This window comes from Macaca nemestrina, chromosome 7, assembly GCF_043159975.1.
Source record: "Macaca nemestrina isolate mMacNem1 chromosome 7, mMacNem.hap1, whole genome shotgun sequence".
NCBI classification, from domain to species: domain Eukaryota; kingdom Metazoa; phylum Chordata; class Mammalia; order Primates; family Cercopithecidae; genus Macaca; species Macaca nemestrina.
In genome coordinates, this window is record NC_092131.1 from 106,943,672 (window position 1) to 106,957,277 (window position 13,606).

General features: G+C 48.1%; 1 protein-coding gene across 5 annotated transcripts in view; it reads left to right on the forward strand.

Moving 5' to 3' along the window:
• Nucleotides 1-1,208: 1,208 nt before the first annotated feature.
• The window catches only part of LOC105464712 (zinc finger protein 592), a 57,288-nt gene continuing 44,890 nt past the window's right edge, over nucleotides 1,209-13,606 (forward strand). For 3 of the 5 annotated variants that reach the window (XM_011712736.3, XM_011712735.3, XM_011712740.3), the window contains exon 1: nucleotides 1,209-1,497. The gene's annotated coding sequence lies outside the window, so the exon portion shown is untranslated. The remainder of the gene's footprint in view (nucleotides 1,498-13,606) is intronic. The other 2 variants (XM_011712738.3, XM_011712737.3) reach the window with 1 other exon arrangement.

Genomic DNA, 13,606 nt, shown 5'->3' on the forward strand with positions numbered 1-13,606 from the left:
GGTAGAGGTTGCAGTGAGCCGAGACCGCGCCATTGCATTACAGCCTGGGCTGCAAGAGCAAAACTCCGTCTCGAGAGAGAGAGAGAGAAAAAAAAATCAACTTCTCCCTTTACTCTTTTGTAGAGAGGGAGGGTCTCGCTATGTTGCCCAGGCTGAACTCCAACTTCTCGGCTTAAGGGATGGTTTTGCCTCAGATTCCACAGTAGGACCCAACTTTCTCCTTTATTCTTGGTACTTCTTGAGCTCCAGGCCTACTTTTCTCTCTCCCCCACTGCCAAATACTTGAAATCATCACCCTTTATTGACTTCATTGCTTCATCGCTAACATACTGCTTAGCCAAACTTTCAACTGAATTCCGCGCCTGGTGCACAGCAGGCCCCGCTTGCGTGTTAGTTCCAGCCCTCTTGCAAATTTGCATCTCCTTCCTGGAGAAGGAATTTCTCCACGGTTAGCAGTGTGTGCTCACTGCCAGGCACCAGGGCCTCATCCCCGTGTTCCCACACCCTGACCTTGCTGCCGCCCTAATCCTGCGGACCCAGTTTCCAGGTACGCCGGGTTCTTGGAAGGTCCTGCCGGTCACCCTCCTGGCCTTCTGCCAGACTCTCTGAGTTCTCACCCTGCAGAGTCAACGCTTCCCCAGTAACCCTGAGAGATCTCCCACTCTACCTCTTTGAGGCACCCGTTGCCAGTCCTCCATCTCTGTTTGCCGCGCGTCCCTTGGTTACCCCAGTGGCAACATGTCAGAGTGCCCCGCACCTCCAAGCCTGAGCGAATGTCCTTGTATGACCAAACCCTTAGGGCGCACCTGAGCGCCAGGCCCACGCCACCCCTGCTTCCTTTCACTTAACAGCCTCGACTAGGCCCCACTATGCGCCAGGTCTCAGTGAAGAGGACCCAGTCCCGGGTCCTGGGCGTTCTTCGCCGGCGAGACAGCTGCGTAGGCAGATCCTGTTCCTCTAGTGGGCGGCCTCGGCCCTTGCCCCGAGGCGCGTCAGAGGACAAGAGGCTCAGCTCACAGGGAGCGGCTGCCTGCTGGACCGCACAGGGTGCCTAGCACGGGTGGAGGGAACTGGAGCCGGGCGGGGGACGCCCGGGGTTGGGGATCCAACCCTGAGCGGCGCCGTCCCCGCCCCGCCCCGTACGGTCCCGTCCCGCCCCGCCCCGCCCTACCCGCCGCCGCCGTCGTCGCTGTCGCCGGGCCTGCGCCGCGCAGCCCGCCTCGGGCGGGAGGCGGGAGGCCGGGCCCAGGCCGGGGCAGCCCCTCAACCGCACCGTCCTGGGCCGGTGCCCAGGTCCGAGTCGCCTTCCGCCTGCCCCCGCTCCTCCCCGCGGCAGCCCCAGCCAGGTCCCGCCGCCAAGCCGGCTCCCGCCCCCGCTCCGCCCCCGGAGCCGCAGCCCCGCCCGCCACCGCCGTCGCCATGTTGTGGCTCCCGCAGCCGGCGCTGGGGACGCGCGCGGCCGAGACCCGGGCCTACAGTCACCGCCGTAGCCGCCAGGTAAGCGCCCCCCGGGGGCCGGGCCGAGCGGGGCCAAGCGGGGCCTGCGGGCCGGGGCAGCCCCAGCCTGGGCCTGGGAGGATCGGAGCCGGGACCGAGCCCGAGCTGGAGCCGCGGCCCTGCCCTGCAGCCTGGCGGACCCTGCCCGCCGCCAGAGGCGGCAGCCACTTCCCCCGACCGCCGCCTGGCGGGCCCAGGCCGCCACCCCACCCCGCCCCCGGCCGTCGGGCGCCGGCCCCTTCCGCCGCTGCGACCGCTGCTCCTCTGCAGGCCGGGCACGCTGCTGTCCTCCGCGCAGGGCGGGACGTGCGGCCGCCTTCGGCGACAGCCCGCAGCCCCCCGCTCGGGCACGGATAACGGTGCCACTTTCTCCCCCTGGGACGGCCTGTCAGCCCGACCGTCCCCGCCGCCCGGATAGCTGTCGCCGTCACGGGGCAGACACTTCGGGGAACGACCCTCTTCGGCGCCCCTCAGCCCTCCCCTCCCTTGAGCCCAAGTTCTGACCCTGGGGAGGGTTTCTCGGGGAGCAGACAGGTATTTCTAGAGCTCCAGAGTTGGGGTCCTCAGGGGTGACCAGGCATGTTGATCAGGGTGAAAATTATCTCTCTGCAAGGGCTCTTCCTGCCAACGAGGGGGTTGACGGGAGGCTCAGTGTGACCTGAGGGAGGACAGAAGAGCGTCTGCTGGACAGATGGCCTCCTGGCCTTGGATCAGCGTTTGTGAGGGGGAGGGGTCCGTATGACCTTAGGTATGCCTGCTCCTGAGAACTGCAGCATTATTGAAGCTGTTTAGGGATTTTAAACCATTTTTTGAGTAAGCCAAAGGTGGCATTAAAGGTCCTGGATTGGAATAAGTCCACAGGCCCACCCGGGGAAGCATGTTTGGCATCCAGGACTAGTCTAGAATAGGACTGGCAGTAGAAGAATGGGACTTGGGGGGTAAGATGGTGTTTGGCTTATGGTTTGCCCACTTGAGTTCAAGCCTGTGTTCATGGAGGGCCTCTGTAGGGTGCTTCTGTCCCGGGTGCAGGGTAGTGCACGGTATGGCAGAGTGCAGAGGATGTGGACAGACAGATTCCTGGCCTGGTGGATGCTTGGTGGTATTTCAGTAGTCTGTTTCCTCAACCTCACTGTTACATTACACAGTGAAAGAGGCAGAAGTGTGGTGTTAGTGCGTCCATTTTGATCATTTTCCAATTTTTCAACTAGTTGTGGCTTTGATTTATTAAATAAATTTTACTGAGCACTTACTATGTGCCAGGCACTGAGCTAGGTGTTGGCTGTACAGTGGTAAGCTAGAAAGATACCATGTTTTAGTTGTTAGCCATTGGGAAAGTCTAACAATAAATAGTCGTGGCCGGGCATGGTGGATCGCGCCTGTAATCGCAGCACTTTGGGAGGCTGAGGTGGGTGGAGTGCCTGAGGTCAGGAGTTTGAGACCAGCCTGACCAACATGGTGAAACCCCGTCTCTACTAAAACAATACAAAATTAGCCGGGTGTGGTGGCACATGCCTGTAATATCAGCTACTTGGGAGGCTGAGGCACGAGAATTGCTTGAACCTGGGAGATGGGAGTTTGCAGTGACCTGAGATCGTGCCATTGCACTCTAGCTTGGGCTACAGAGTGAGACTCCATCTCAAAATAAATAAATAAATAGTCGTGGAAATTTTTTCAACAACAAATATTTGTCAACAAATATGTCTTAGGCATTGTTCTAGATACAGTGAACAAAGAAAGCAAAAATGATTGCCCTTGTGGTGCTTTCATGGAAGTGGGGGAGAAGACAATAAATAAAGTATATAACAAAAATATGGTCTGTTAACAAGTGTGAAATGCTAAGGGGAAAAAGGAAGCAGGGAAGGAGAATCTGAGGTATCAGGGGTGGTAGTTGAATTTATATTATTAGGGTGGCCTGGGAAGGCTTCCTAAGAAGGTGTCTTTCGAGTAAAACTTTGAAGGAAGTGGTAAACTAATAATTTACTACGGTGAGTATAAGGAGAGAATTATGAAGAGAGGGTTAAGAGACTGATTTGATTTGGGGGCTCAGGAAAGGCTTCCCTGAGGAAGTGACGTTTAGGCCAAGATCTGAAGGAGGGTTAAGAGTTAACCATGTGTGGAGCTGACTGTAGCAAGGAGGAAGTGAAAGAGGCCTGTGGGACTGGAGGGGGAAAAGGAGAGGGGAGATTAGTCTGGAGACTAGGGCCAAGTTAGAGCAGTGGGGCCTTGGGGGCAGAATGCCTGCCTCTTTAGTTTCGTTTGTATCTCCAGTGTAATTAGGAACCTTTGAAGAGTTTAAGGGAATGACATGACATTTACATTTTAAAAGGTTTCTAGCCCCTGTGCAGGGAATGGACTTTTGAGATAAGCAGGTAAGGCAAGGCTTTCTGGGTTGAGTGGCTTAACTACCTGATCTGTTTGGAAAGGCCTCAAGCAGTCTGGGGGAGATCCTTTGCCTCTGTGAGTCTGCTTCATCTAGCTTTTAGGAAGGGAAGGCAAAAATGAATTAGCATTTATGGAGTACCTGCCAGGTGGGAGAACCAATTTTAAAGACTTCTGCATACATTATTATATTTAACTTAGTCCTCTCTACACCCTAAGAGAAAGAGGTTATCATACCCATTTTACAAAGAAATAAATGCAATGGGGATGGATGACTTATTCAAAGCCATATTTGTAACATAGCCTGGATTCAAAGCACGTCTGCCTGAATTCAGAGCCCACTGGCTCTGGAGCCAGACCACTGAAGTTTGCATTTTGCTCCTGTCACTTGCAAACCAAATGATCTTGAGTTATTTAACCTCTCTTGTGCCTCAGTTTCCTCATCTTGAGTGCAGATGAAAGTCCCTATCTCATAGAGTTGTACAGATTAAGTCATGTAAACAGTTTAGCACTGGGTTCAAGTGTTGGTTGCTTTTATTATTTTAAACATTTTTATTAGTTTTTTTTTTTTTTTTTTTTTTTTAAACTAGAGACAAGCTGGATGTGTTGGCTCACGTCTGTAATCCCAGCACTTTGGGACACTGAGGTGGATGGATCACCTGAGGTTAGGAGTTCAAGACCAGCCTGGCCAACATGGTGAAACCCCGTCTGTACTAAAAATATAAAACTTAGCTGAGCGTGGTGGCGCACGCCTATAGTCCCAGCTACTCAGGAGGTGGAGGCAGGAAAATTGCTTTAAACTGGGAGGCGAAGGTTGCAGTGAGCTGAGATTAAGCCACTGCACTCCAGCCTGGGTGACAGAGCGAGACTCCGTCTCAAACAACAACAACAACAACAACAACAAAACTAGAGACAATGTCTCACTATGCTGCCCAGGCTGGCTTTGAACTCCTGGCCTCAAGTGATCCTCCCGCTTCCACCTCCCAAAGTGCTGGTCTTGGAGACATGAGCCACCAGGCAGGCCTTTGGTTTTATTATTTAAATGTTTGAAATATCCACGTTGTGTCTCAGCCATATTGTGGTCATTTTAAATGAGATTAAATATATAGATAATTTATTTCTTGAATTTTGTGGGACTTCTTTTTTCCTCTTATCGTCTCTTAATAACTTAATGCCATGTTCCATGTGATCAGTCATTCAACATCAAGCTCCCATTTCATGCTTGTGGAATACATAGTGAGTTTCTTCCAGGAGCTCAGAGTATCCAGTGGAGCTCAGATATTTTAAAGGATGAGTTACAGTGTACTTAAGTTCTCTAGCACAGTTGTGGTTAAAGAGCTATTTGAAAGAGTAAGAATGAAATCCCTGGGTAAATAGGAAAGACTTCAGGGAGGAGGTGACTTTCGAACTGGGCTTTGGAGGAAGAATAGGAGTTTCACAGGCAAATAAGATTGAGCAAAGAACATTCTAGGTAGATAGAGTCATAGGTATGAAAGCATGGAGCCATGGTAGCCCCCATTGTTTCGGGATGAGGCTGGAAAGCTAATTTGGGGCTGTGAAAGGCAGGTCAAGGAGTTTGGATTTTATTCTGTAAGCCATGGGGAGCTACCAGAGAGTCTTAGATACATCACATACATCCCATGATAGGCGTTGCACTTAGAGAGTGGAGATAGATGTTATCATGGGGTGGCTTTGTTTGGGGGGCATCACTATGTTTCAGGATCTGGTTCTCTGCTTCGTAGACCAGAAATTTAGTTTTGTAGGGTACTCAGAGCTGATCGGATCCAGAGAGACTGACTCACTAACCAAACTTGGAAGAGACTCATGAATAAACTTAGGATATTAACTGACCATGAGAAATGAAACTGCAGAATGACAGATGTTTCTGTCCTCTGGCCATTGCTCCCCTCTCTCTGGCCAGGGCTGGGACATACTAACAAACACTTGCTCCTCAATTCCTGTTTGTTTTTCTCAGGCTCCATGAAAACAAACCCTTTCTGTTAACATAATCTTTCCTCAAGCTCTATTCAGTGTAGTCAACAATGATTATTAATTGATAGAATGAATGATTCTGTATTGTTTATGTGGGATCCTGTATTTGTGAAACTTAAGGAATGGGAGAAATAACAGAAATAAAATATCAGAAAGGAGTGTTCCATAGAATTAGGTTAATGGAGAAGGTATGCAGATTCTAAGTAGCGTGGATAAATTGTGGCTAGCAGTGGTTGTGGGCAGATGCATTGAAAGTTGTTCTGGGAACAGAGGTCTGTGAACTCTTGGACGGGGTAGAGGGCTTTTGGCTGCATGTGAAGGAGATCTTTATCTTCCTTACACATTGGAGACAGAAAAGAAAATAATTCCCACCCTCCACTCAGCCAGATCATGGTGAGCTTTAATTTAATTTATTTTGTTATTTTATTTTTGAGATGGAGTCTCACTCTGTTGCCCAGGCTGGAGTTCAGTGATGCCATCTTGGCTCCCTGCAACCTCCACCTCCCAGGTTCAAGCGATTCTCCTGCCTCAGCCTCCTGAGTAGCTGGGATTACAGGCATGCGCCACCACACCCGGCCAATTTTTGTATTTGTAGTAGAGTGGAGTTTCACCATGTTAGCTAGCGTGGTCTTGAACTCCTGACCTCAAGTGATTTGCCTGCCTTGGCCTCCTAAAGTGCTGGGATACAGGCGTGAGCCCCTATGCCTGGCCTTATTCCTATCTTTACATGTAAATTTGTTTAAACTTTTCTTTTCTTAAAAAATAGGAACATCCTGAATAGGAGAGAGTTCTGAATGTTGATGTCCCTGAGGTAGAGCAATTGCATGTACCCAAAATCTGTGTGTTTTCATTTGTGGGCATCTGGTCCAGGGGCCTCCCTTTGCTTGCTCCAAGGGTGTAGGATGTGATATCCATTAGCTAATTGCTTTTGGGAACTGTTTTCAGAGGATCAGAGTGCTACTTCAGCCAACCATTTGCTTCTGTTTAACAGCAGGGAAAGTGTGTGTGTGTGTTTGTTGAAATGACACATTTGATCCTTTTTGTGGCTCAAATAAAAGTTAATGAATACCTTTCGAGTTTGGTGCCACGACAGTTATTCCTCAAAGCTGTCAGCACTTATGGGCTGTCCTCTGGTCACTGCGTGACTTTGGTTAAGTTCCTTACCTTTTCCATTTCAGATTCTGAAAGTGTTATATCAAGAGGTAATAATGGGCAGCTGGGCACGATAGCTCATGCTTGTAATCCCAGCAGCACTTTGGGAGGCCGAGGTGGGTGGATCACTTGAGGTCAGGAGTTCGAGACCAGCCTGGCCAATATGGTGAAATCCTATCTCTACTAAAAATACAAAAATTGGCCGATTGTGGTGGCACACGTCTAAAATCCCAGCTACTTGGGAGGCTGAGGCAGGAGAATCGCTTGAGCTTGGGAGGCTGAGGTTTCAGTGAGTGAAGACTATGCCACTGCGCTCCAGCCTGGGTAACAGAGCTAGATTCCATTTCAAAAAAAAAAAAAAGGTGATGATGATGAGGCCTGGCATGGTGGTTTACACCTGTAATCTCAGCACTTTGGGAGGCTGAGGTGGGAGAATTGCTTGAGCCCAGGTCTCGAGACCAGCCTGGGCAACATTGAAAGACCCCATCTCTTAAAAAAAAAAAAAAAAGGAGGTATTGGTGTCTCCCTTTCTCTCATCAACACACTCTGGGGGATGAAAAGGGTGATAATATCTATGTGTGTGATAGATTGTAGAACGACTGCCACTCTGTTGAGTGAAGAAAAGGAGTATGTCTGCTGAACAGATTAACATCTGGTCTCCAATCAGTATGTGTGGTGGGGTAGGGGGACTGCATGACTTTAACTTTTTATTTTTGAGAGGTCTAGGATTATTGCAAAAACTGAGTTTTTGTTTTGTTTTGTTTTTAAGGCAGAGTGTCACTCTGTTGCCCAGGCTGGAGTGCAGTGGTGCGATCTCAGCTCACTGCACCCTCCGCCTCCCAGGTTCAAGTGATCTCAGCCTCCCAAGTAGCTGGGACTACAGGCACCCATCACCACACCCAGCTAATTTTTTTTTTTTTTTGGTATTTTTAGTAGAGATGGGATTTCACCATGTTGGCCAAGCTGGTCTCAAACTGCTAACCTCAAGTGATCCTCCTGCCTCGGCCTCCCAAAGTGCTGGGATTACAGGCGTAAGTCACTGCACCTGGCTGAGATTTGAAAACTTTAAAAAAGTGTTTTAAATTTTTTTTTTTTTTTAAAGAGATGAGGTCTCTATATTGCCTAGGCTAGCCTCAAACTCCTGGGCTCAAGCAATCCTCCTGCCTTAGCCTCTTGAGTAGCTGAGACTATAGACAGTCACCATTGTGCCCAGCCTGAAACTTTTTTGAGTAGTCCAGAGGTGGCATTAAGGGTCCTCCTCCATAAAAATAAATCCACAGACTCATCCAGAGAACACGAGACCTATATCCCAGGTCTAACTCAGAATAGACTTGCTTCTCTGTAAGGACAGAGTTTACAGTAAGATCTTACCTGAGTGGAGGGGTGGGGTGGTTTTTACTTTGTTCTTTATATTTTCTTCCTATCATTTGAATTTTATACAGACATGTATATATCATCTTTACAAAAACAAACAAGCATCCTGTAAGCCTAGTTTCATTTTGGAGACGAACATTGAATTCCCTAAAGCAAAAACTCAAAAGCTGCCTAGAACTATGTCCCTATAGAGATGTATGATGTTGGAATTGGCCTCCTCTGTCACTCTCAGGATAAGATGCTTTTGTTAGATATGCATTCAAACAGGTGGATTAGGCTAGCACCTCTGATTGGGATAGTCCCTGAATTCAGAGAGGCAGGGCTGCACCCATCTGGGAGGAGCTGATCAATAGAGTATGATTTGGCTTCTAGCTTCATTAGTTGGTTGCTTTCTTTAGGGGTGTTTCTAAAGAAATCACTCCTTTTCTGGTGTGGCTCTGGGCTACCTCCTATGGACCACTGGGCTCAGTCTCTCACACACCTGCATGGGGATTCTAGAGGCCTTGATGTTACAACCTGAGGATCAAGGGACTGTGAAGAGAGAGAGTTCCCATGTGTAACCCTTACATGCATTCCTGGGATTTCCCACCTTTTAGGAGTTTAGCTCATACTAGGGGCAAGGTGGAGGGCTGCTCCTTATAGCCAGTCTTTGGATGCAGGAACATTTTACCCACATTGCCCTTGGCAAGCTAGAGCCAATGTGAGCCAGCAGAGTGTACTCTGGCTCCGCTTTTATCCCCCTGGTTTGCTGTAGTTTACAACATTCTACTTTTTTTGTCAGTTCAGTTCCTGAAATTGTGAGTATTCCTTTACAAGCCAAAGGACAGGGTGAGACTACAGAGAGAGGTTTTGAAGATAGGTGTCCATTGTAACTGTAAGCCATCTCAGGGACATTGTAGGGCCTGATGACGCATTTGAGGCAGAACTTTGGCATTTTCAGAAAAGGGGACCCAGGGATGGGCACTGAGCAGTTCAGATTTTTCTGGACTTGCCCAGCCAAAGCTCTGGTCTGTGTGGCTGGGCTGCTATCTGCCTTTGTGCTGTTATTCTCCCCAGACTTGAACTTAACTGGCTGAGGTTATAAAAACTACTTCACCATTTAATACTTTATTAAGGCTGTAAATCTTTAGGCCCTTAAAAATATTAAATTTTTTTTAAAAGATAGGAGTCTTGCTACATTGCCCTGGCTGGATTGGAAATCCTAGGCTCAAATGATCCTCCCTTAAACATTTTTTTTTTTTTTTTTTTGCTGGGCGCAGTGGCTCACTCTAGCACTTTGGGAGGCTGAGGTGGGTGGATCACTTGAGGTCGGGAGTTTGAGACCAACCTGGCCAACATGGTGAAACCCCATCTGTACTAAAAATACAAAAAAGTAGCTGGCCATGGTGGTGTGCGTCTATAGTCCCAACTAATCGGGAGGCTGAGGTGGGAGAATCACTTGAACCTGGGAGATGGAGGTTGCAGTGAGTCGAGATCATGCCAGTGTACTCTGGCACGGGTGACAGAGTGAGACTGTCTCAATTAAAAAAGAAAATTATTTTTGTAGCGATGATGGGGTCTTGCTATATTGACCAAGCCGGTCTCAAACTCCTGGCTTCAAATAATCCTTCCACCTTAGCTTCCCAAAGTGCTGGGATTACAGGCATGAGCCACAGCATGTGGCCCTCACCTTCCCCAGTAGCTGGGACTAAAGGTGTGCCACTGTCCCTGGTCATGGTCATTATTCTTTTTTTTTTTTTTTTCTTCTTCAAGAGATAGGGTCCAGCACTGTCACCCAGGCTGGAGTTGGAGTGCAGTGGTGCATTCATAGCTCATTATAGTCTTGACCTCCTGGACTCAAATAATCCTTGCACTTCAGCCTCCAGAGTAGGGACTACAGGCATGGGCCACAATGCCTGGTTGATTAGTTTTATTTGTTTATTTCTTTTGTAGGGACAGGGTCTTGCTGTGTTGACCAGGCTGTTCTCAAACTCCTGACTTGAAACGATCCTTCCACCTCGGCCTCCCAAAATGTGGGATTACAGGTGTGAGTCACTGTGCCTGGCTGCCATTTATCCTTTTTTTTTTTTTTTTTTGAGATGGCATCTCACTCTGTCACCCAGGCTGGAGTGCAGTGGCATGATCTCAGCTCACTGTACCCTTCACCTCCTGGGTTCAAGCAGTTCTCCTGCCTCAGCCTCCCAAGTAGCTGAGACTACAGGCACACGCTGCCATGTCTGGCTATTTTTTTTTTTTGTATTTTAGTAGAGATGGGGTTTCACCATGTTGCCCAGGCTGGTCTCAAACTCCTGAGCTTAGGCAATCCGCCCACCTCGGCCTCCCAAAGTGCTAGGATGACAGGCGTGAGCCACCGTGCCCAGCCATTAATCCTTTAAAAAAAATTTTTTTTTGAGACCGTCTCACTCTGTTGTCTAGACTGTGGTGCCTTGGCGTGATCATGGCTCACTGCAGCTTTGACCAACCAGGCTTAGGTGATCCTCCCACCTCAGCCACCCAAGTAGCTGGGACCACAGGCATGTGCCACCATACCAGCTAATTTTTTCTAATTTTTTTTTGTAGAGATGGGGTTTTGCTATGTTGCCCAGGCTGGTCTTGAACTCCTGAGCTAGGCGATCTGCCCCTCTTGGCATCCCAAAATGCTGGGCTTACAGGTGAGAGCCATGGCGCCTGGCCTGTTATTCTTAATTAGCATGTTTACTTGTATTTAAAGTCTTGGGGAGGCCAGGTAAGGTGGTTCACACCTGTAATCCCAGCACTTTTGGGGGCTGAGGTGGGTGGATTGCTTGAGCCCAGGAGTTTCAGACTAACCTAGGCTACATAGCAAAACCCCATCTCTACTGAAAATACAGAAGAAAAAAAAAGCTGGGCATGGTGGCACAGACCTGTATTCAGTCCCAGCTACTTGGGAGGCTGGGGTGGGAGAATCACCCAAGGCTGGGAAGTCTAGGATGCAGTTAGCCATGATTATGCCTCTGCACTCCAGTCTAGGTGACAGAGTGGGACTTTGTCTCTAACTAACTAAATAAATAAAATTTTGTGGAGCCTTTTTGCAACAGCATTCTACTCTTTTTTTTGCCAATTCAGTTACAGTAGATACCTACCTTAAAGCCTCTTCTTATAGTCTCCCTGTGCCCTTTGCCTTGCTAAAGGAACACCCTCAAGATTTTAAATATAAGTAAACATTCTAATTAAGATCGGTATTCCACAATTGCTTATAAAAGCAACTGTGGACCCAGTCCAGAGCTGGTGCTCTGTAGAGCATAAAAGAATCATGTGAGATGAACTTTGCCCTCCAGGATTTCCCCCACTGAAAGCAATTAGAGAATAATTTGCTTTCAGACCAGAAGTGTCTTAAGGGGGCTTTTCTTTCTGAGGGTGGTGGTTACTGGCATACAGGTCAACCTCTGAGATGGCTGGGAGAGGTAACATTCTCTAGTACCCAAAATGTATTGAATGGCTATTTGGGAGGAGAGAGGTGGTGGCAATGAAGTATTCTCATCTTTCATTACTTTACTTGTCTCCCCTTGACGCTGCTTCCTACCTAAGTGCTATACCCTTTAGGAGAAGCTGCCCTCCTATCCACAAAATATGAACCCCAGTGCCTGTCATTCCATCATTCCTCTGAGTCTAAGGCTTTTGCATTTCCATCTTAGAGTCCTTTTTTAAATTATTTACACCTCCTGGGAGAGGTCATACTCTTAGTACATCATCACCAAACAGTAGCTTTAATTACCAGGAATTAATTAAGTCAACTGAGAGAAAGACTGGGACCCAGGCAGGCACTTGGGGGCAAGAGTGTCTGAAGGGACACAATTCTGCATGGGAGGAGAAAAGTGAGGGCAACAAAAGAAACATTCATACATATCAGTTCCTGCAGTGAATGTTGTTGTACCACCTCATTGCTGACTCTGGGCCCACCTTGGTGGTCCTGCTGGCTGGGGCATAGGGTACGGTGTGGGCTAGCTCTGCCTGTTACAGGGGTTTTGAGGCAGAGTTGGAATTTGAGCCAAGTCTTTAAGGATTGAGGAGATTGTTTTTTTTCCCACTCATTTAAAAAATAATATGTGCTCAGTTTAGAAAAGTTGATAGTTGAGATGGATAGGCAGAGGGGAGTGATCCTTTTAAAATGTCAGTCTGATAGAATTTGAGGATAAGTGGTAAAAAAAAAAAAAAAACAAAAACCCACCTACAACAAATAAAATATTGGTCTGAGCATATCACTCTTCTATTCCAATCATCCTGTAGCCTTTCATCTTAGAGTCAAAGTCAAAGACCTAGCAATGGCCTGCCATCATCTGCTTCCCAGCTACATCTACTCTTTCTGCTTCAGGGCATGTGCCACCACGCCTGGCTAATTTTTTGTATTTTTAGTAGAGATGGGGTTTCGCCATGTTGGCCAGGCCAGTCTCGAACTCCTGACCTCAGGGATCCACCCACCTTGGCCTCCCAAAGTGCTGGGATTATAGGCATGAACCAACACGCCCGGCCCAGGAAGTTTTTGAGCAGAGTAAGTGACCTGATAAAAATGGTGTTTGGGAAGGATTAGTCTTAAAGAAACTTGCAGGATGACCAAGTAGGGAAAGATCAGAGAGGGCAAGGAAAGAGCAAGGACAGGGAGTCGGCAGACATGGAACAGAACAGATGACATCAGTGAGACTTGCTGTGTGGCTGCCTTGACAAAGGCTTCCAGTGCTCCCAATGTGGTAGAGTTTAAAGTGTTGTCAGTGGTTTTAAATCAGTTAGCAGGTGGGCTGTAAGTAGGAGAAAGGAAAAGGAAGGGTCCTCCTCAGGTCACTGAAGGTGTTCATCAGGTTGGGGGGTTTGGGGATAAGCAGGCAGTAGTATCCCAGATGGCACCTTCATCTCGCGGGCTGTAATCCCAGGAAAGGAGCCTGTCTATTCTTTCTGGTCTGCTGAAACTCTTCCTGTCTGAGTGCCGCTGTCAGTGCTCTCAGGCTTTCTTCTGAATCTGCACATATGCTAAGATGGTATCTGAAAGCCATTTGTTCCATCACCTTTCAACTTCATTTTCTATTTTTGTATGTTTGTTTCTCAGAACAAATTGTCTTTGATGAACAAACCCATTGGATTGGATTAATTTACTAGAAATACTTATTTCTGAAAGTATTTCTGAATGGGTTCTGTTTCATTAGGCTTCTGTCCTGTTTTTGATAAGGGTTGTGCCAAGATGAGATCGGTGAAGAAGTGTTTT